This window comes from Microcaecilia unicolor, chromosome 11 (assembly GCF_901765095.1).
Source record: "Microcaecilia unicolor chromosome 11, aMicUni1.1, whole genome shotgun sequence".
Classification (NCBI taxonomy): Eukaryota; Metazoa; Chordata; class Amphibia; order Gymnophiona; family Siphonopidae; genus Microcaecilia; species Microcaecilia unicolor.
In genome coordinates, this window is record NC_044041.1 from 136,402,549 (window position 1) to 136,425,865 (window position 23,317).

Here is a 23,317-nt window from a genome sequence, read left to right on the forward strand (position 1 = left end):
CACTTACGGAACTCGGTGAGGCACTGTCCAGTTTAGTTGATGCTCTCCCTCCGGGGCTTGCTGAATCTTTTCACCAGGTGGTCAGGCAGCAGAAGGCGTGTCGCAAATTCCTGGCCAGGGGAGCTTACGACACTTTTGATGCCGCATCCCGAGTAGCTGCTCAAGGTATTGTGATGCGCAGACTCTCATGGCTGAGTGTCTCGGACCTGGATCAGAAGACCCAGCAGCGAATGGCGGATGTTCCTTGCCGGGGGGATAATCTTTTTGGAGAGAAGGTTGAGGATATGGTCGATATCCTCAAGAAGCATTATGATGCGATGGATTCTCTCTCCCGCTGGACACCTTCTGCTACTACCTCCTCAACTAGGAGGTTTTTTGGAGGGAGGAGGAGTGCTCCCTATTCCTATAATAGGCGTAGGTACACTCCTACCTCTCGACAGCCTGTTTAAACTCGCTCCCAGCAGGCTCGCTCTAGTCAGCGGCGTGCGCCTAAGGCCCCTCCGGCTCCCCAGCAAAAACAAGGGACGGGTTTTTGACTGGCTCCAGAGCAACATAGCTGCAGTAAAAGTATCCATGCCGGACAATCTACCTGTTGGGGGGAGGTTGATATTTTTTCACCCAAGGTGGCCTCTCATAACCTCTGACAGGTGGGTTCTTCAAATAGTCCGATTAGGATACACTCTCAATCTGGCATCCAAGCCTCCAAATTGTCCACCGGGAGCTCAATCCTTCAGCTCCCAGCACAAGCGGGTACTTGCAGAGGAACTCTCCACCCTTCTAAAGGCCAATGCGGTCGAACCCGTTCCACCATGGGAAGAAGGGCTGGGATTCTATTCCAGGTACTTGCTTGTGCAAAAGAAAACGGGGGATGCGTCCCATCCTAGACCTAAGGGCCCTGAACAAATTCCTGGTCCGAGAAAAGTTCAGGATGCTTTCCCTAGGCACCCTTCTTCCCATGATTCAAGAAAACGAATGGCTATGCTCTCTGGACTTAAAGGACGCTTATACTCACATCTCGGTGCTCCCAACTCACAGGAAGTACCTTTGATTCCGATTGGGAACTCAGCACTTACAGTACTGTGTACTACCCTTCGGTCTAGCATCTGTGCCCAGGGTCTTCACAAAGTGCTTGGCAGTTGTCGCAGCATCGCTACGCAGACTTGGGAGTGCATGTGTTCCATTATCTTGACGATTAGCTTGGAAAGAACACCTCAGAAGCAGGAGTTCTACGATCCATGCAGATGACTATTTAACTCCTGGAGCTGCTGGGGTTTGTCATAAATTATCCCAAGTCCCATCTTGTTCCAGTACAGAAGTTGAAATTCATAGGAGCTCTGTTGAACACACGGACGTCTCAAGCTTATCTACCCCAGTCAAGGGCAGACAATCTTCTCGTCTTAGTGTCCTCAGCTCGAACATCTCAACAGATCACAGCTTGGCAGATGTTGAGGCTTTTAGGCCACATGGCCTGCACAGTTCATGTGTCTCCCATGGCACGTCTACATATGAGATCAGCTCAATGGACCCTAGCTTCCCAGTGGTGTCAGGCTACAGGGGATCTAGAGGATCTCATCCATCTTTCCACCAATTTTTGCAATTCCCTACAGTGTTGGACCATTCATTCCAATCTGACCTTGGGACGTCCATTTCAAATTCCTCAGCCACAAAAAGTGCTGACGACGGATGCATCCCTCCTGGGTGGGGAGCTCATGTAGATGGGCTTCACACTCGTGGTCTTTTCAGGAAACGAGTCTTCAGATCAACCTCCTGGAATTACGAGCAATCTGGAATGCTCTAAAGGCTTTCAGAGAACGGCTGTCCAATCTGAATTCTAATTTAGACAGACAATCAAGTTGCTATGTACTACACCAAGAAGCCGGGGGTACACCGGATCTCGCCCTCTGTGTCAGGAAGCCGTCAGGATGTGGCTTTGGGCTCACCACCATGGCATGTTTCTCCAAGCCACATATCTGGCAGGTGTAAACAACAGTCTGGCTGACAGGTTGAGCAGGATCATGCAACCTCATGAGTGGTCACTGAACATGGATGTTGTCCGCAAGATCTTCCAAGCGTGGGGCACCCCCTCGGTAGATCTTTTTGCCACTCAGACCAATCACAAGGTCCCTCAATTCTGTTCCAGGCTTTAGGCCCACGACAGGCTAGCGTCAGATGCCTTTCTCCTACATTGGGGGACCCATCTTCTGTATGCGTATCCTCCCCTACCTTTAGTAGGGAAAACTCTGCTGAAACTCAGGCAAGACCGCGGAACCATGATTCTGATTGCACCTTTCTGGCCCCGTCAGATCTGGTTCCCTCTTCTTCTGGAGTTGTCCTCCGAAGAACCATGGAGATTGGACTGTTTTCCGACACTCAGAACAAAGGGTCGCTTCTGCATCCCAACCTCCAGTCTCTGGCTCTCACGGCCTGGATGTTGAGAACTTAGAAGTTGCCTCTTTGGGTTTTTCAGAGGGTGTCTCCCGAGTCTTGATTGCTTCCAGGAAAGATTCCACGAAAAAGAGTTATTCTTTTAAAAGAAGGAGGTTTGCCATCTGGTGTGACAGCAAGGCACTAGATCCTTTTTTCTTGTCCTACACGGACCCTGCTTGAATACCTTCTACACTTGTCAGAGTCTGGTCTTAAGACTAACTCAGTCAGAGTTCACCTTAGTGCAATCAGTGCTTACCATCAACGTGTAGAAGGTCAGCCTATCTCTGGACAGCCTTTAGTCATTCGCTTTATGAGAGGTTTGCTTTTGTCAAAACCCCCTGTCAAACCTCCACCAGTGTCATGGGATCTCAATGTCGTTCTCACCCAGCTGATGAAAGCTCCTTTTGAGCCACTGAATTCCTGCCATCTGAAGTACTAGACCTGGAAGGTCATTTTCTTGGTGGCTGTTACTTCAGCTCGTAGAGTCAGTGAGCTCCAAGCCCTAGTAGTCCATGCTCCTTATCTTAAATTTCATCATAACAGAGTAGTCCTCCGCACTCATCCTAAGTTCTTGCCAAAGGTGGTGTCGGAGTTCCATCTGAACCAGTCAATTGTTTTACCAACATTTTTTCCCCGTCCACATACCCGCCCTGGTGAGGTCAAGTTGCACACCTTGGACTGTAAGAGAGCATTGGCCTTTTACGTGAAACGGACAAAGCCCTATCGTCAGTCCGCCCAGTTGTTTGTTTCTTTTAATCCCAACAGGATGGGAGTTGCCATCGGAAAACGCACCATATCCAATTGGCTAGTGCATTGCATTTCCTTCACTTATGCCCAAGCTGGGTTGACTTTAGAGGACCATGTCACGGCTCATAATGTAGAGCCATGGCTGCGTCAGTGGCTCATTTAAAGTCAGCCTTTATTGAAGAGATTTGCAAGGCAGCAACGTGGTCATCTGTCCACACATTCACATCTTACTACTGCCTTCAGCAGGACACCCGATGCGACAGTCGGTTTGGGCAGTCGGTGTTACAGAATCTGTTAGGGGTTTAGAATCCAACTCCACCCTCCTAGGCCCATTTATGTTCTGTTCCAGGCTGCACTCCCACTTAGTTGTGTTTATTTTCAGGTCAATCTCAGTTATGTCCTCTCCGTTGCGAGGCCCAATTGACCACTGTTCATTGTTTTGAGTGAGCCTGGGGCTAGGGATACCCCATGCGTGATGATATCCAGCCTGCTTGTCCTCTGAGAAAATGAAGATACATACCTGTAGCAGGTATTCTCCAAGGACAGCAGGCTGGATATCATCACAACCCACCCTCCTCCCCTTTGGAGTTGTTGTTCTTCTTCACGCTTGCTCTTTATATAACTGAAGGAAGTGTGCGGGCATCGCCGGCGGGAAGTCACTCGCACATGCACGGTGCATTGTCCCTGTGCGCGCCATGCTCTTCTGGATCCTTCTAAAATGTTGTTATAGTTCTGGTCTCCTTGGCTGTCGCGGACGACGACCCATGCGTGATGATATCCAGCCTGCTGTCCTCGGAGAATACCTGCTACAGGTATGTATCTTCATTCTCTGTAAAGTATACGAAATTGAATATCTTGAAGGGCCACATTAGATGTAAGCTTAGAAATCCTCTCGAAGGCCTCCCCTAACTGTTCCTTTGTTACTGGATCTCCCAGCTCATCACTCCACACTAAGGCCAATCCCTCTAAGTGACTATCCCCCCTTAAATCCACTATAGTTTGATACCACTGGGAGAGGCTGTTTGAGGAGGCTGGCATGGCTAAAAACACCCTGTCTGTAGCCATGAAACTCACCGGGGACCCCGCCAATCGAGCCAGTTTGAGGCAATAGTCCCGCACTTGTAAAAATTGAAAAATTTGCTTATTAGAAAGCTTCCATGCTCGTCTAATATTCTCAAAAGTAGGAAAGGACTCATCCCACAACTCCATCAAATATCCTATATATTGACAGTCTCCTGTACTCCAAGAGCAAAATGTACCCTTCCCCATCCCAGCAGGAAATTCAGGGTTATTTACTAAAGAAAAAAAACGGGTATCCCTTCCCCGCTCCCCCAATCACTCCCCTACATCATTTCCACGCTTTACCCAAACCTATAAAAAATGGAAGAACTTTGGGAGGATGGTTAGTAAAAATCCGTCAGCCACCAAGAATAGAAAACACATCAAAGGGGGCGCACCAGTCTTGCCAGAAATCTGACAGAGCATACCTAGCAGACGTTGAGTAACACTTGTGAATCCATCGCAGCAAAGTAGCCACATTATAAAGTCGAAGATCTGGGAGACGTAACCCTCCCTGGCCCCTAGATCGGGTTAATTTAGCAAAAGCGATTCGAGGGCGCTTTGCGTGCCATATAAATGAGCCAACTATACTACACGCCGCTCCACCCACAAAGGGAGCATCTGAAGCGGATATATGAGCTTGGGGAGAATCACCATCTTAACCAGAGCTATGCGACCCCTAAAATTTACCGGACGATCCACTGTGCACACAAAAGTCAGGCCACCTCCAGCTTTTCTATGACATTTTTCCTATACATCCACTCATAGTTAGAACTCAAGTATACTCCCAGATTTTTTGATCCCTGTTTGAGCCCACAACAACGGGAAGTCCCCCACCGTGGTACTGAAGCAAGGAGATGTGACAGGTAGGACTTCGGATATCCCAAAATTGATACTCGACCCCGCCGCAAAGGCGCCAAACGTTCGTATAATCTCCATCACTACAGGTAACGAAGTTGCTGCATCGTCGAGCAACAACAACATATCATCTGCAAACAAGTTAACACGATAACTCACTATCACCCACATTGATTCCTCTTACCCCCTCCTCCTGCATTAACCTAGCAGCCAAAGGCTCCAATGACAACACAAACAGCAGAGGAGAAAGGGGGCAGCCCTGTCTAGTACCCTGGCCCAAGGAAATACTCGTCATAAGAGCGTCATTAATAAGAAGTTGGGCCATCGGGTTACAATACAACACCCGCACCCAGTCCAAAAATGCGCCCGTGATGCCAAAGTGCTGCAGAACCCAAAACAAATATGGCCATAATACTTTATCAAAGGCCTCAGCATCTAGACTAGCCACTATCATGTCCCCCAACCTGCGCGCTCCGTCCCTCAGTATCCTACACACCTTCAAGATGTTAGCCGAGGCAAATCTTCCCTTCACAAATCCAACCTGATTGGCATGCACCAGCAACGGAAGAAATTCCCCCAACCATGCAGCCAATATACTGGCCAATATCTTAAGATCCTGATTGATAAGGGAAATAGGTCTATAGGATCCCACCAGCTCAGGATCCTTTCCCGGTTTCGGCAGCACCATGATAAAAACATGGTTTAATGTGGTACCCATCGTCTGGGACTCTCGGATACTTTCACACATACCTATAAACGGAGGAGCTAAGGCTCGATGGGAATCTACACGGGGATCGGGTTTTTTCTTTCTGTCTCCCTCTCTCTGGAATGGGCTTCCAAAAGAGATTAGATTAGAGAAGTCCTATATTCACTTTCGAAAACTTTTGAAAACTTTTTTTCTTTATAAACTGTATTGAACAGAACTTATGATTGTAGAGAAGGTGTAGAAGGTTAGGTTTAACTGTACTTTTAATCGGTAGATTGCACTAGTTATATCCTTCTTTGTCATTTTTGGCTTGCTGTGCTTTTCTGTCAATGATTGGAGTTCTTATTTGTTTGTATGTATGAGTTGTATTTTTTAAAATGTAAACCGTTCTGTTTTGCAGTTGCAATAAAAAACGGTATATAAAATGAATAAATGATAAATGAATGATCATGAAGAATTTTATAAAATTCTGCCCCTTGCCCATCCGGACCTGGAGCCTGAGCCAGCTTCAGATGTTTAATCACCTCCTGCACTAACTTACCCCTTATTGGCGCATTTAATTGCCCCGCCTGCTCTACAGTGAGGCTCAGGAGTCGCAGGTGCTGAAAAAAAGCCTCACACCTTTTGTTGGAAAATGAGCCCGTATCATATAAAGATGCATAAAAACGTGAAAACTCTCCTTGTATAGCGTCCTGGGTAGTAATACTCCCCCCCCCCCCATGGTCTTTCATCCTGACAATATAGCTCTTACCAGTGTGCGGCCGCACCAAGGAGGCCAATAACTTCTCCGTCTTATTACCCCACCTATGAAGTCTGATACTATACAAAGCCCGTGCGTTCAGCAAAGTCTGCATTTCCTTTCTACATTCTACATATATGCGATTATTTTCCTCCACCGGACGGGACAGATATCTCCGTCGAGCATCGCCCAGTCGACCCCCCCGCTGATACTATATCGTGATCTCGCTGCTTACGCATCGACATGGCATGCGCCATAATTTTCCTCCTAATAACTGCCTTAGCCGCTTCCCAATATAATTTCGGCCCGACATCCTGTACCCTATTCTCAGCCAGATATTCCATCCACACCTTCCTCAAATAAACTTTGAACTCATTACTCTGATATAAAGCTCAAATAAACTTTGAACTCATTACTCTGATATAAAGCTGGGTTCATCCGCCAGTGAGCTGGCCAAACCCTGATGTGCCACTCCAGGTCCGCCCACACTGGTGCATGGTCTGAAACATCAGCCTCTCCTATAGCCGTCTGTTGCATGCCACTCAACCTGTAATCCAGGTGCGCATGGACCTTATGCGAGTGGGAACAAAAGTGAAATCTCTCTCCTCCTCATGTAAAAGGCACCAGACATCTACCAACACCAACTCCTCCATCAAATAATTAACTCCCTTGTGTATATGGTTCTTCAGGGGTTGCCTAGGCGGCCTACAGTCAATAGAGGGGTCACTGGTAATGTTAAAATTACCCCCCAAGATGATGGGATAATCATCTAACGTTGCCAGCTTAGAACGAATTTGGGTAAAAAATTTATGGGGAATAAATATTTGGGGCATAGACACTGCAAAAAGCTATTTTTACCCCCTGCAAAGTGCCTGTAACAAGTACCCACCCCCCTCAGGATCTTGTATGATATCATGAAGTGTAAATACTAGCGATTTCTTAATCAATACAGTGACTCCTCTCTGGCGGTCACTAAAAGAAGCAAAAAAAACCTCCCCAACCCAGTCCCACCTTAGTTTCTGAAGTCTTTTCCTCTATCATCTTAAAGTTATCAATATATTAGAGAGATCAGCTTGCCCTAGGTGAATATTTCATAGTTTTAAACTGAACTTTTCTCTAGAAATAGGCATTTTTCCTATAGTTTTAAATTGAAACCTTTTCTAGAGGTAGAAACTAAACAGCCAAAAACTCTTGTTCTAAAAGGCAGTTATTTTCTGTTCCTTGGCTGCTAGAGAGATAGTTCATCCAGCGACCTCAATTAAGTGTTAATTAAGGTGTGGGGAAATAGAATACTTGCATAGGTTGCTGAGTCAGCTTCAGAGAGCCTGTTTAAAAGAGGTCCCTTAGATTCAAAAATATATAAAGAGGAAAGGTCCCACTGAACTTTCTGAGAAGTTCCGAGAGAAGAGGACATTTCTCTGGTAAGTGAACACTATTTTGCTTTGTGCTTTGCGAACTTAAAGATTGGGGTTTAAAGGAGGAATTGTAGGTTAGTGTTAGGGAAAATAAAAATATAAAAAGCAAAATTTATCAACTAATCTCCATAGTCTTTTCCACTTAGTTTTAAAAACTTTGTACCACAGCATTAACCGAATCTAGCAGGCACTGCAGGATCTAGTTTAGTCTACCCACCCCTAGGACAACTCTTCATTTTAGGGTTACCATATGGCTCCAGAAAAAGGAGGACACATTGATCCAGTCCAGGTTTTGCTTCCATTGAAAGCAATGGAAGTAAAACCCAGACTGGATCAATCTGTCCTCCTTTTTCTGGAGCCATATGGTAACCCTACTTCATTTATAGTCAGTTATTGTAGTTAGGGTAACAAGCAAGGAGTGCTCTTACAGAGTTTTAAATACATTTCATTACCATCTAAGAAGGAAACACTAAATAAATCATACAATATACTATATAAACTAAAATCACTTTTATATTAGGCTAATATCCTTAATACTGTAGTAAGTTTTAAATTATTGAAAAACTCAAAAACACTAAGCTGGAGTCAGCAGTCCAGCAGCAAGAGGGGTGCTATCTAGTCTTTTGCATTGAGTGTCACATGTATGATCATCTCCCAGTTGGTGAGATATCATATGTGTGTGCCCGATGCAAAGAGCTCCTAGCTCTCAGAGAACGTGTCCGTTCTCTTAAGGCTAGAGTAGCAGACTTGGTGGAGCTGAGGGAGACAGAGAGGTACATAGAGGAGACCTACAGGGATGTTGTAGAGAAGTCCCACCTCCAGTCTGGTAGCCCCTGTGCTACCTTGGAGGAGGGAGGTCTCCTAGAAGGAGAGCATCACCCTGGTGAAGTAGGAAGTACTCCTGTAGCCAGGACTTGCCCAACAGGTCACAGCGAGGATATGTCTCCAAGTGTTGACCGGGAGGGAAAGGTTAGGACAGCTGTTGTAGTTGGTGATTCGATCATTAGGCATATAGATAGCTGGGTGGCTGGTGGACCTGAGGATTGCCTGGTGACTTGCCTGCCTGGTGTGAAGGTGGCGGACCTCATGCGTCACCTAGATAGCATTTTAGATAGTGCTGGGGAGGAGACTGCTGTCTTGGTACATGTGGGTACCAATGACATAGGAAAATGTGGAAGAGAGGTTCTGGAAGCCAAATTTAGGCTCTTAGGTAGAAAGCTAAAACCCAGATCCTCTAGGGTAGCATTTTCTGAAATGCTACCTGCTCAACGCACAGGGCCCAAGAGACAGGCAGAGCTCTAGAGTCTCAATGCGTGGATGAGACGATGGTGCAGGAAGGAGGGTTTAAGATTTGTTAGGAACTGGGCAACATTCTGGTGAAGGGGGAACCTATTCCGAAAGGATGGGCTCCACCTTAACCAGGGTGGGACCAGGCTGCTGGCATCGGCATTTACTACTACTACTACTTAACATTTATAAAGCGCTACCAGGGTTACGCAGCGCTGTACAATTTAACACAGAGGACAGTCCCTGCTCGAAGGAGCTTACAGTCTAAAGGACAAAAAAGTGCAGTCAATCAAATTGGGGCAGTCTAGATTTCCTAAATAGATGAATAATGGTTAGGTGCCGAAAGCGACATTGAAGAGGTGGGCTTTGAGCAAGGATTTGAAGATGGGCAGGGAGGGGGCTTGGCGTATGGGCTCAGGGAGTTTATTCCAAGCATATGGTGAGGCGAGGCAGAAAGTGCGGAGCCTGGAGTTGGCAGTGGTGGAGAAGGGTACTGAGAGGAAGGATTTGTCCTGTGAGCGGAGGTTACGGGTAGGAGCGTAAGGGGAGATGAGGGTAGAGAAGTAATGAGGGGCTGCAGATTGAGTGCATTTGTAGGTTGATAAGAGAAGCTTGAATTGTATGCGGTACCTGATCGGAAGCCAGTGAAGTGACTTGAGGAGAGGGGTGATATGAGCATATCGGTCTAGGTGGAAGATAAGACGCGCAGCAGAGTTCTGAACGGATTGAAGGGGGGATAGATGGTTAAGTGGGAGGCCAGTGAGGAGTAACATAGTAGATGATGGCAGAAAAAGACCTGCACGGTCCATCCAGTCTGCCCAACAAGATAACTCATATTTGCTGCTTTTTGTGTATACCCTACTTTGATTTGTACCTGTGCTCTTCAGGGCACAGACCGTATAAGTCTGCCCAGCACTATCCCCGCCTCCCAACCACCAGCCCCGCCTCCCAACCACCGGCTCTGGCACAGACCGTATAAGTCTGCCCAGCACTATCCTCACCTCCCAACCACCAGCCCTGCCTCTCAACCACCAGCTCTGGCACAGACCGTACAAGTCTGTCCAGCACTATCCCCGCCTCCCAACCACCAGTCCCGCTTCCCACCACCGGCTCTGGCACAGACCGTATAAGTCTGCCCAGCACTATCCCCGCCTCCCAACCACCAGCCCCGCCTCCCAATGTTGACTAAGCTCCTGAGGATCCATTCCTTCGGCACAGGATTCCTTTATGCTTATCCCACGCATGTTTGAATTCCGTTACCGTTTTCATTTCCATTACCTCCCGCGGGAGGGCATTCCAAGCATCCAAAACCTCTGTGAGCTCCCTCAATATCCTGGGGTGGATCCCGTCCGGTCCCATGGCTTTGTCCACCTTTAGCTTTTCAAGTTGTTGATACACACTTTCTTCCGTGAACGGTGCTCTATCCACTTCATTCTCAATTGTACTATTTCCTGGAGAAGGACCGCGATGGACTGGAAATAGTACAATTGAGAATGAAGTGGATAGAGCACCGTTCACGGAAGAAAGTGTGTTTCAACAACTTGAAAAGCTAAAGGTGGACAAAGCCATGGGACCGGATGGGATCCACCCCAGGATACTGAGGGAGCTCAGAGAGGTTTTGGCGGGTCCTCTTAAAGATTTGTTTAATATATCCTTGCAGACGGGAAAGGTTCCGAGGGATTGGAGAACGGCAGAGGTGGTCCCTCTTCACAAAAGTGGTGATAGGGAAGAAGCTGGAAACTACAGGCCGGTAAGCCTCACTTCGGTTATTGGAAAAATAATGGAAGCGATGCTGAAGGAAAGGATAGTGAATTTCCTGGAAGCCAATAAGTTGCAAGATCCGAGACAACATGGTTTTACGAAATGGAAATCGTGCCAAACGAATCTCATTGAGTTCTTTGATTGGGTGAGAGGAGAATTGAATCAGGGACGAGCTATGGACGTAATCTACTTAGATTTCAGTAGGTTGCAGTAGTCAAGGCGAGTGGTAATGAGAGAGTGGATGAGAGTACGGGTGGTGTGCTCAGAGAGGAAGGGGCGAATTTGCTGATGTTATAGAGAAAGAAGCGACAGGTCTTGGCTGTTTGCTGGATATGCGCAGAGAAGGAGAGGGAGGAGTCGAAGATGACTCCAAGGTTGCGTGCAGATGAGACGGGAAGGACGAGGGTGTTATCGACTGAAATAGAGAGTGGAGGGAGAGGAGAAGTGGGTTTGGGTGGAAAGACAATGAGTTCGGTCTTGGCCATGTTACTACTACTACTATTTAGCATTTCTATAGCGCTACAAGGCGTATGCAGCACAGCACAAACATAGAAGAAAGACAGTCCCTGCTCAAAGAGCTTACAATCTAATGTTCAGTTTCAGGTGGCGATTGGACATCCAGGCAGCAATGTCGGATAAGCAGGCCGATACTTTTAAAAAGGAGATACAGCAGCTTTTAAACTAGAAACAGGGGGAAGGCCGTCAGTCGCTCAAAAGCGCATGGTTTGGGATAAAGTATCTTTCAAAGATATCACCAAAACAGGGTTTTAAAAGAGACCATAGTAGATCAGGTGTCCTTAAATAAAAATAAAAATCAGACAAAAGATTTCAAATTAATATTGTCAAGTACTAAGCATCATGTAAATTGGAACAACAAACGTACTTTGAAATGTCTATATGTGAATGCCAGGAGCCTAAGAAATAAGATGGGAGAGTTAGAATATATTGCACTGAATGAAAATTTAGATATAATAGGCATCTCTGAGACCTGGTGCAAGGAGAATAACCAGTGGGACACTGTCATACCGGGGTACAAATTATATCATAGTGATAGGGTGGATCGAATTGGTGGAGGGGTAGCATTGTATATTAAGGAGAGCCTTGAATCTAATAGATTGAAAATTCTGCAGGAAACAAAACACTTCTTCGAATCACTGTGGATTGAAATTCCATGTGTAAAGGGGAAAAGGATAGTGATAGGAGTGTAGTACTGTCCATCTGGCCAGGATGAACAGATGGATGCAGCAATGTTAAAGGAAATTAGGGACACAAGGAAACTGGGCAACACAATAATAATGGGTGATTTCAATTACCCCCAATATTGACTGGGTAAATGTAACATCGGGGCACGCTAGGAAGGTAAAATTCCTTGATGAAATCAAGGACAGCTTTATGGAGCAGCTGGTACAGGAACCGACGAGAGAAGGAAAAATTCTAGACCTGGTCCTTAGTGGAGCACATGATCTGGTGTGGGAGGTAATGGCGCTGGGGCCGCTTGATAACAGTGATGATAATATAATCAGATTTGATATTAGCTTTTTTAGTAAGTATACATAGGAAATCAAATACGTTAGTGTTTAACTTTCAAAAAGGAGACTATGATAAAATGAGAAGAATGGTGAAAAAAAACTTAGAGGAGCGACTGCGAGGGTCAAAAATTTACATCAGGTGTGGATGCTGTTCAAAAACACCATCCTGGAAGCCCAGACCAAACAACAGCCGGCGTGGTTAAAAAGTGAGGTGAAGGAAGCTATTAGAGCTAAAAGAAAATCCTTCAGAAAAATGGAAGAAGGAACCGACTGAAAATAATAAGAAACAGCATAAGGAATGTCTAGTCAAATGCAAAGCGCTGATAAGGAAGGCTAAGAGGGACTTAGAAAAAAAGATTGCGTTGGAGGCAAAAATACATAGTAAAATTTTTTTTAGGTATATTAAAAGCAGGAAGCCGGCAAAAGAATCGGTTGGACCGCTAGATGACCGAGGACTAAAAGGGGCGATCAGGGAAGACAAAGCCGTAGCGGAGAGATTAAATGAATTCTTCGCTTCAGTCTTCACCGAGGAAGATTTGGGTGGGATACCGGTGCCGGAAATGGTATTCGAAGCTGACGGAGAAACTTAATGAATTCTCTGTAAACTTGGAGGATGTAATGGGGCAGTTCTACAAACTGAAGAGTAGCAAATCTGGGCCGGATGGTATTCATCCCAGAGTACTGAAAGAACTGAAAAATGAGCTTGCAGAGCTATTGTTAGTAATATGTAATTTATCCTTAAAATTGAGGGTGGTACCGGAAGATTGGAGGGTGGCCAATGTAACGCAGATTTTTAAAAAAGGTTCCAGGGGATATCTGGGAAATTATAGACCCATGAGTCTTACGTTGTTGCCGGGGAAAATGGTAGAGACTATTATAAAGAACAAAATTACAGAGCATATTCAAAAGCATGGATTAATGAGACAAAGCCAATGTAGATCCCCTATGGGTGAGGTTTTTTAAAGAGGGTGGTACGATGGTAAAATCACAGTGTAGGGTCCCACGCTAAACTCTCACCACTTAGGGAAGGTACAACGAAAGGTGGGGAAATTCTGTAGTTTGTATATTATACAGTGTGCAATTCAAGATGTTAAGCGAATTTCCCTAGATGTTACAAAATTTTAATGATGACAATATTGCACACTAACTTTTAAATTATAATAATTTATTGCACAAGATGTTTCTTTTTAACTTTTCAGAAAATGTATCAACTTTCAATCAATAAAATTTCCTCTGAAATTCTCAACACCACAAATCAGATAAGTAGTACAAATAATTACTTTCTCTGTTACTCAGAATTTACTTTAACTATAAAATTTTAACAAGAAAATTGATTCTTTGTGTCAATTGCTTTCTTACAGATGTCCACCACTTCCTTCACTTTGCAATGTAACTGAATCTTAGCATAAACCTCCAGGTAAGTATTTACGTGTAAGTTTAAAGTCTCTGAAACGGTGTAGGTGGTGATTTTTGTACTTAGCTGCTTGAGTTGAACTTTCTTGAATGATGGTAACTTTTGTCTTTCCTAGTAGTTGGTGCACGTGTTGCTTCCGCATTGCTCTGCCTGCGTCATCGCTTAACAGCCGCAGTACCTGTACTCTAGTTAATTAAAAGAAATTGAAACCCTGTCTCCCTATCCTGTTGGAATTTTTATAGGGATTTTTGTTATCAAAACTGTGGCCAACCTATCTAGAGTAAATCAATAGATAATTAATGTTCCCTATTGCAGGACCTGCCATTACTTTTCCCTGCCTAATGAGGAACACTCTTCCATGTATGTTAATCACACCTTGTAACCAGTCACACATTTCATACCTCACTGCCCTCATACACAGCAGTTCAGCTAAGGACAACAGTCCTGTTTCAATTTTTAATCAGCACCAATTCTCACTGCAGACCGGTGCAAGGAGATCACAACCCTGCTTCGTGGCAGGAGATCACAACCCTGCTTCGTGGCAGGTCAGTGGGAACACACCAGATTTGCACACTCACCCTTCACCAACAGGCTTCTACACAATTTGTAGTCCCTCCAAACTCAGGCAGACCCCTCAGTACAACCACCCATTAACACATATGCATTGCACTCAAAGTGTCAGTCAAATGCACTGTGGCCACAACTCTGCTCTGAGACAGATCAGCGAAAACACAACAGTTTTCCTGCACACTCACTGTCACTAGCCACCTTCACTTGTTACCAGCAGGCTATTATACAACTTATAGCCTATTTCTACTCAGGCAAGCCTTTCTGTATAACCTCTTAGCAAATTAACACATATGCACTCCCTCAGTGCCAGTCAGGTGTGCTGTGGTTATCAGCTTGTCTCTTATACATACACAGACAGAGCATCTTTCATGCAGGTATATCTCCCTTGTACCTTCAGTCTCTCAGCTTTACTGAATTCCACTCTCTCTATACCACCAGGTGTCCTGATACAGTCAAATTATACTCTATTGAGGTTTTCCTCCTCATCCACACTCAATTTTCCAAGCACACAGACAGAGCACCTCTCATACCGGTCCTGTCTCTCCTGTGTCTTCAGTTCCTCTCACCTTGTATCAGACAACTCTTTATTTAAGCTCTCTCTCCTGTATAAATCAATTCTCACTCACACCCAGGCAGTGGCGTAGCCAGACTGCCAATTTTGAATGGGCCTGAACCTAAAGTGGGTGGGCACAAAATTTTCTCTGTACCCCCTTCCCCAGCAAAATTTAGTCACACTAATCAGATGCATTTGTCACACAGGGCTAAAGTGCTGCTTTTCAGTGCATCAGGTTTCAGAAAATAATTTATTTAATAGTCTAACACCCTTTTCAATGAGCTTTCAGAGGCCAAAACCTCCTGCCTAGAGTCAGTATAATGCTGTTATGGTATCCTCTCCTGACCTAAGGAAGGAAGTATTGGTCTCTGAAACTTTATTAACACAGGCACCATATTACTTTATCCTAAATTTAAAATAAAACTATTTTCTTTACCTTTGTTGTATGGCCATTTACTTTTTCTCATTGTGTTGCTCCCAGTCTCTAGATTCTGCTTTCTTTCGTCTTTCTCTTGCCAGGGTTTCCTGTCCATTCATCATCTATGGCTTTTCATCTTTTCCTCACCCTTGTTCTCCACATGCCCCTTCCTCTTATTCTCCAGTCTTTCCCTACTCTGTCCTCTCCCTCTTTCCATCCAGTAGCTCCTCTCTTTCTCTCTCCATCCTTCCAGTGTCTCCCCTCTTTCTTTTGTATCCAACGTCTCCTTTTTCTCCCTGCCCTTCCATCCAGTGTCTTCCCTCTTTCTCTCCTCATCCTTCCACCCATCTACCCTGATCCTTCCATCTGGTGTCTCTATCTCCCCTCTCCTTTTTTCCAGTGTCTATCTCTCTACCCCTTTCTGTTCAGTCTCTCCTCGCTGTCTCCACATCCTTCCAGTCTCTCCCCTTTCTCTCTGCATCCTTTCATCCATCTCCTCTCTTTCTCTCCCTATCCTCCCATGTCCAGCAGCTCTCTCCCTTCCCTCCAGTCCCTTCTTCCTCTTCCTCCCTTGTCCAGCAGCTCTCCAGCCCCTTCCTCCTCTCCCTCCCATGTCCAGCAGCTCTCTCCCTTCCATCCAATCCCCTCCTCCTCTCCCTCCCATGTCCAGCAGTTCTCTCCCTTCCCTCCAGTCCCTTCTTCCTCTCCCTCCCATGTCCCAGTAGCTCTCTCCCTTCCTTCTCTCCCTCCCATGTCCAGTAGCTCTCTCCCTTCTTCCTCTCCCTCCCATGTCCCAGTAGCTCTCTCCCTTCCCTCCAGTCTCTTCTTCCTCTCCCTCCCATGTCCCAGTAGCTCTCTCCCTTCCTTCTCTCCCTCCCATGTCCAGTAGCTCTCTCCCTTCCCTCCAGTCCCTTCTTCCTCTCCCTCCCATGTCCCAGTAGCTCTCTTCCTTCTCTCCCTCCCATGTCCAGTAGCTCTCTCCCTTCCTTCTCTCCCTCCCATGTCTAGTAGCTCTCTCCCTACCTTCCAGCCCCTTCCTCCTTTCCCTCCCATATCCCAGCAGTCCAGCCATTTTCCCTCCAGGCCCGCCCAGGTGCCCATCCCATCCACATCCTTTGCGCGCTGTCGCTGCCCTTTTGTCCCGCGGAGGCAGAGTTCAGCGTTTCCTTCCTGCCCTGTCTTCTCCCCAGGCTCCGCTGCATCGGTCCTGTCCCTGCAAGTGGAATCCTTCTTTTCGGCCGTCGCACTGCGCTGCCATACACACAGGCAGCTTCGCTCCTCCCTGCCGCGTCCATCCAGCCCTAAACAGGAAGTGCATCAGAGAGGGCCAGATGGACGCAGCAGGGAGGAGCGAAGCTGCCTGTGTGTATGGCAGCGCAGCGTGACGGCCAAAAAGGAGGATTTCACTTGCAGGGACGGGACCGATGCAGCGGAGCCTGGGGAGAAGACAGGGCAGGAAGGAAACGCTGAACACTGCCTCCGCGGGACAAAAGGGCAGCGACAGCGCGCAAAGGATGTGGATGGGATGGGCACCTGGGCGGGCCTGGAGGGAAAATGGCTGGGCCTGGGCCCGTCCAGGCCCGCCCGTGGCTACGCCCCTGCACCCAGGCACAGCACCGTTCACACAGGTCTGTCCTTCCCTGTGTCTTCAGTTCCTCTCATAGTATCCAGCTCTGCCTCCCCCTAGCAACAGGACTGCAGCTAGGCCATCTGACTTAGCAGCACCAATCAGACGCTAGCTTGTGGCAGGTGAACTAACTTTTATAGTTTGTAAACTTTTCCACAAACTCCATTTTTAAATCAAATTTTCCCATTAAAGTGTATGGAGAAAATGGATTTCCATACAAAAGACAAGATAACTTACATTACACTTTTATAAGAATTATACCATCATCCAGGCCACATTTTCCTGAATCCAATCCATGTTCTATTTTTTTTAAACCATAAATAGGCACCATTTCACATCATTTGCATGTAACCCCCCCCCCCCCAAAGTGCCAGCAGACCCCGGGGCAGCCCTAGCAGACCCAGGATAGCTCTTTTACAGGGGACACCCAGCATTTCATTTATTTATTTATTTAATACCCCATCTACACCAACATGGATTTAGTGAAGGGAATCTATTACATTTCTTTGAAGGGATGAACAAACATGTGGATAAAGGTGAGCTGGTTGATATTGTGTATCTGGATTTTCAGAAGGCATTTGACAAAGTACCTCTTGAAAGACTCCAGAGGAAATTGGAGATTCATGGGATAGGTGGTAGTGTTCTATTGTGGATTAAAAACTGGTTAAAAGATAGAAAACAGAGAGTAGGGTTAAATGGTCAGTATTCTCAATGGAGAAGGATAGTTAGTGGTGTTCCTCAGGGGTCTGTGCTGGGACCGCTGCTTTTTAACATATTTATAAATGACCTTGAGATGGGAGTAACTAGTGAGGTAATTAAATTTGCTGATGACACAAAGTTATTCAAAGTAGTTAAATTGCAGGAGGATTGCGAAAAATTACTAGAGGACCTTACGAGACTGGGAGACTGGGCGACTGGGCGTCTAAATGGCAGATGACGTTTAGCAAGTGATCAAGTGCAAAGTGATGCATGTGGGAAAGAGAAACCCGAATTATAGCTTCATCATGCAAGGTTCCACGTTAGGAGTCACCGACAAAGAAAGGGATCTAGGTGTCGTCATTGATGATATGTTGAAACCTTCTGCTCAGTGTGCTGCTGCGGCTAAGAAAGCAAATAGAATGTTAGGTATTATTAGGAAAGGAATGGATAACAAAAATGAGGATGTTATAATGCCTTTGTATCAACTGTACAGAGTTCTTTATCATTTGCTGAATATCTTCCTTCTGCTAAATGAGAAGCGTTCCAAACACTTCTCAAAAAGCTCCTTACATAAGAACATAAGCATTGCCATACTGGGACAAACCAAGGGTCCATCAATCCCAGTATCCTGTTTCCAACAGTGGCCAATCCAGGTCACAAGTACCTGGCAAGTTCTCAGAACAGCAAAACAGATTTTATGCTGCTGATCCCAGAATATACAGTGGATTTTCCCAATGGACGTTTAGGAAATTATCCAAACCTTTTTAAAACCCTGTTAATCTAACTGCTTTTACCACATCCTTATTGAGTGAAGTACTTTCTTGGATTTGTTTAAAATGTACTACTTAGCTTCTTTCCATGCCCCCTAGTCCTAGTATTTTTGGAAAGAGTAAACAAGCAATTCCACTCCACTCGGTATTTTATAAACCGCTATCATATCTCTCCTCAGCCATCTCTTCTCCAAGCTGAAAAATGTTCTATATGTTTTCTTAGCCACCACTTCACATTGGGCAGAGGGTTTCAACGTATCATCAACGATGACACCTAGATCCCTTTCCTGGTTGGTGACTCCTAATGTGGAACCTTGGAACATGTAACTATGCTTTGAGTTCCTCTTTCCCACATACATCACTTTGCACTTACTACTACTACTTATCATTTCTATAGCGCTACTAGATGTATGCAGCGCTGTACACTTGAACATGAAGAGACAGTCCCTGCTCGACAGAGCTTACAATCTAATTAGGACAGACAAACAGGACAAACACATTAACTACTACTACTTAACATTTCTAAAGCGCTACTAGGGTTACGCCATTTGGATGCCCAGTCTCCCAGTCTTGTAAAGTCCTCTTGCAATTTTTCGTAATCCTCTTGCAATTTAACAACTTTGAATAACTTTGTATAATCAGCAAATTTAATTACCTCACTAGTTATTCCCATCTCTAGATCAGGGGCGTAGCTACGGGTGGGTCTGGATGTGCCCAGGCCCACCCAGTTTTGTCTCAGGCCCATCCAGTCCCTCGCCGTGTCTGCTCGCCGGCTCGCCCTCTCCCAGTCCCGCTGTAGCACCTGCATTTAATGCTATCAGCGCTGCCTCCTTCTGCACTTCAGTCTCCGCCTCCCACCCCTGCGGCAGCGCTTGTAATTTGCTCGGCGCTGCCTGACAGCTGACAAATGCGGTGTGACATCCTGCTCTGGGGTCTTCCCTCTACCGCGCTGTTTCAACTTCCTATTTACGCAGGGCGGAACGCACGCGGCAGAGGGAAGGTCCCAGAGTAGGTCGTCGGTGCCTCGTCTGTGAGTGAGTTGATCAGGCTGCGTCAGTAGCAAATTGCAAGCGCTGCTGCGGGGGTGGGAGACTGTGAGGTGCAGCAGGAGGCAGCACCAATAGCGTTGAATACCTGCGGTGGGGGGTGTGGGAGACAGTGAGGAAGGAAGTGGTCTCGACTCTGCAAGGGGAGGGGACTGAAGGGAAGGGAGAGGTTCTGGATGTGTTTTGGGGAGGGGTGAGGAAGACAATGGGGTGCTGGTCCTGCAAGGGGAGGGGGCTGAAGGGAAGGGTGCTGGCCATGCAAGGGGAGGGGGCTGAACGGAAGGGTGCTGGCCCTGCAATGGGAGTGGGCTACTGGCCCTGGCCCTGCAAGGGGAGTGGGCTGACCCTACAAGGGCTGAAGGGAAGGGAGAGGTGCTAGACTTGTGAGGAGCAGGGGGTTGGAGAGAACGGAAGGGAGAGAGGTACTGGACTAGAGACTAGCACGGGAACGGGGTTCGCGGGATTCCCGCGGGGACGGAAGCAGTTCTGCGGGGGTCCCGTGGGGACGGAAGCAGTTCCTGTGGAAGTGTATGCTGCACTTGCTCCAGCCTCTCACCTACCGAGTACCAAGTTCTTTGAGTGCTGTCTCCTCCTCCTCCTCCTTGCTTTAACAGCACAGATGTGGAAAGCCTCCATTAAGGAGGTGGTAGAGATACAAATGGTGATGAAATTCAAAAAGGCATGGGATGAACACAGAGGATCTCTATTTATGGTGACTCTGGCTGTGATGAACTAGGGCCGATACCGGGAGACCTGTACGGTCTGTGTCTCATATATGGCAATCTGGTTTTGGATGGGCTGGAAAGGGTTTAGACAGCAACTTTAGTGGCTGGAACATGAGGAAAGTTCTGGACAGACTTTTACGGTCTGTGCCACGCAAATAAGAAGATAAATAGGCTGGAGTGGGCTTTGAGGGCTACTCCAGCAGTTGGAACATAAGGATAGGACCAGGCGGACTTCTATGGTGTATGTCCCAGAAATGCCACAGAAAGACCATAATCAAGTATATAATATACATTCATTGTTGATTGAATCATGAATTGATAATGATTGTGACTATTGGGCAGACTGGATGGACCGATCCGGTTTTTATCTGCTGTCATTTACTATTACTATTAATCCTCTCTGCTTCCGTGCTGATGCGCAGACCTCAGCTCTGACATAAGCAGGGGCATCAGATATCACCTGACCTACTGGCGCGTGCATGTGGTGATCTGTTAGCACACAGTGCCAGTGAATCAGAGAAGTCTTATATGTGCGCACCTGAGTGTTCCAACTTTTCCTTCCTTGCCTGCAGTGCTGCGGCTCAAACCCAGAGACTGAGAGAGGTGACAGGAATTTTTTTTAATGTACCATTAAATTCTTGTGGGCGAGGACAGGTTAAATTCTTGCGGGGACGGGCAAGATTCCCCGTGGGGACGGGCGGGGATGGGTTAGATTCCCCATGAGGACGGGCGGGGATGGGTTAGATTCCCTACGGGGACGAATGGGGTCGGGTTGGATTCCAGTGAGAACGGGTGGGGACGGGTTGGATTTATGTCCCCGTGCAACTCTCTATACTGGACTTGCAGGGGGAAGGTTGGAGGGAAGGGGAGTGGAGCTGGATATGCGGGGGGGTTGGAGGGAAAGGGGAGAGGTGCTGGATATGCAGAGAGTTGAAATGAAGGGGAGAGGTGCAGGACATGTAGGGGGGCTGGATGAAAGAGAGAGGTGCTGAACATGTATTGGGGGGGCTGGATGAAAGGGAGAGAGGTGCTGGATGTAGTGGGGGGGCTGGAAGAGAGGTGCTGGATATGCAGGGGATGGCTGAAGGGAAAGGAGAGAGATGTGGACCTGCAAGGAGGGCTGGAGCAAAGAGAGAAAGGTGCTAGATCTATGGGAGGGGTTAGACGGAAGGGAGAGAGATTCTGGACAAGGGGATAAAGGAAGAGGGAGTCAAATGCTGAACCCACAGTGGGAGAAAGAGCCAGATGCATAAGGGGAAGGAAAGAGAGAGGAAGAGAAGCTGGTTGGTGTGGGATCATAGAGGAGAGGGACACATTGGTGTGGAGGAGGGAGAAAGGGGACATAGGGATGTGTACAGATACAAAAGGGAGATGATGGGCATTAGGTGGGAGTATGGGGAAAGGCACACAAATGTGAGATACTGTATGGGGATGGCAATGGCATATGGGCACAGAGGGGCAACGCCTGACAAGCGGGGGTGGGGGGGGGAGGGGGATATAGAATAGAATGCTGGACACTGGAGAAGGGGGAGAGATACCAGACAAGGGGGAGAATAGGAACACAGAAGGGATATGCTGGGCATAGGGTGCATAGGTGCACAGAGGAATGATGATGGATGAGGAGTTATGAACACAGGGGAGATACTGGACAAGGAAATATAGGAAAACAGAGATGGGTGATGGATGATGGACATGGATAAAGAAGAAATGTCAAATGGACAGGAGACCCTGGCAAGTGAGTTAAGAGAAGACAGAGGGAAGCAGAAATCAGACACTGGGACCAGTATGATTTGAAAAATAAAATGACCAGACAACAAAAAGGTACAAAAATTATTTTATTTTTAATGTTGTGAATATAATATGTTGGATTTGCACTGCTACCCTCATTGAAGTTATGGGGAGCACGGTAGGGACAGAGCATAGGTGCATCAGGTTGCTGTTTTTTCTCTTTCAAAAAAGTTGTAGTGCCCACCCATCCAACCTGTTGGCCCACCCAAAAATTGCCTTCTGGCTACGCCACTGCTCTAGATCATTTATAAATATATTAAAAAGCAGCGGTCCCAGCACAGACCCCTGGGGAACCCCACTATCTACCATTCTCCACTGAGAATACTCACCATTTACTCTCCGTTTTCTATCTTTTAACCAGTTTTTAATCCACAATAGGACATTCCCTCCTATCTCTTGACTTTCTGATTTCCTCAAGAGTCTTTCATGAAGCACATTGTCAAATGCCTTTTGAAAATCCAGATACATAGTATCGTCCGGCTCACCTTTATTCATATGCTTATTCAACCCTTCAAAGAAATGTATTAGATTGTTGAGGCAAGATTTTCCTTGACTAAATCCATGTTAGCTTTGTCTCATTAATCCATGCTTATGTATGCTCTGTAATTTTGTTCTTTATAATAGTCTCTACCATTTTGCCCGGTACCGACATCATCTCTGGAACCCTTTTTAAAAATCATAGCTACATTGGCCACCCTCCAATCATCCAGTACCATGCTTGGTTTTAAATATAAATTATATATTACTAACAATAGCTCCACAAGTTCATTTTTCAATTCTTTCAGTACTCTGGGATGTATTCCATCTGGTCCAGTTTGTCAAATTGCTCCATTACATCTTCCATGTCTGCAGAGATTTGTTTCAGTTTCTCTGATTCATCAGCATTGAATACCATTTCTGGCACCAAAATGGCATCCATGTCTTCTTGGTGGAGACTGAAGTAAAGAATTAATTTTACCTCTCCGCTATGGCCTTGTCTTCCCTAATTGCCCCTTTTATCCCTCGGTCATCTAGTGGTTCAACTGATTCTTTTGCCGGCCTCTTGCTTCTAATATACTTTAAAACATTATTCAATGTTGTTGTCTCCAACACTATCTTCTTTTCAAAGTCTCTCTTTGCCTTGCTTATCAGGCTGTGCATTTGACTTGCCATTCCTTATGCTGTTTCCTATTAATTTCA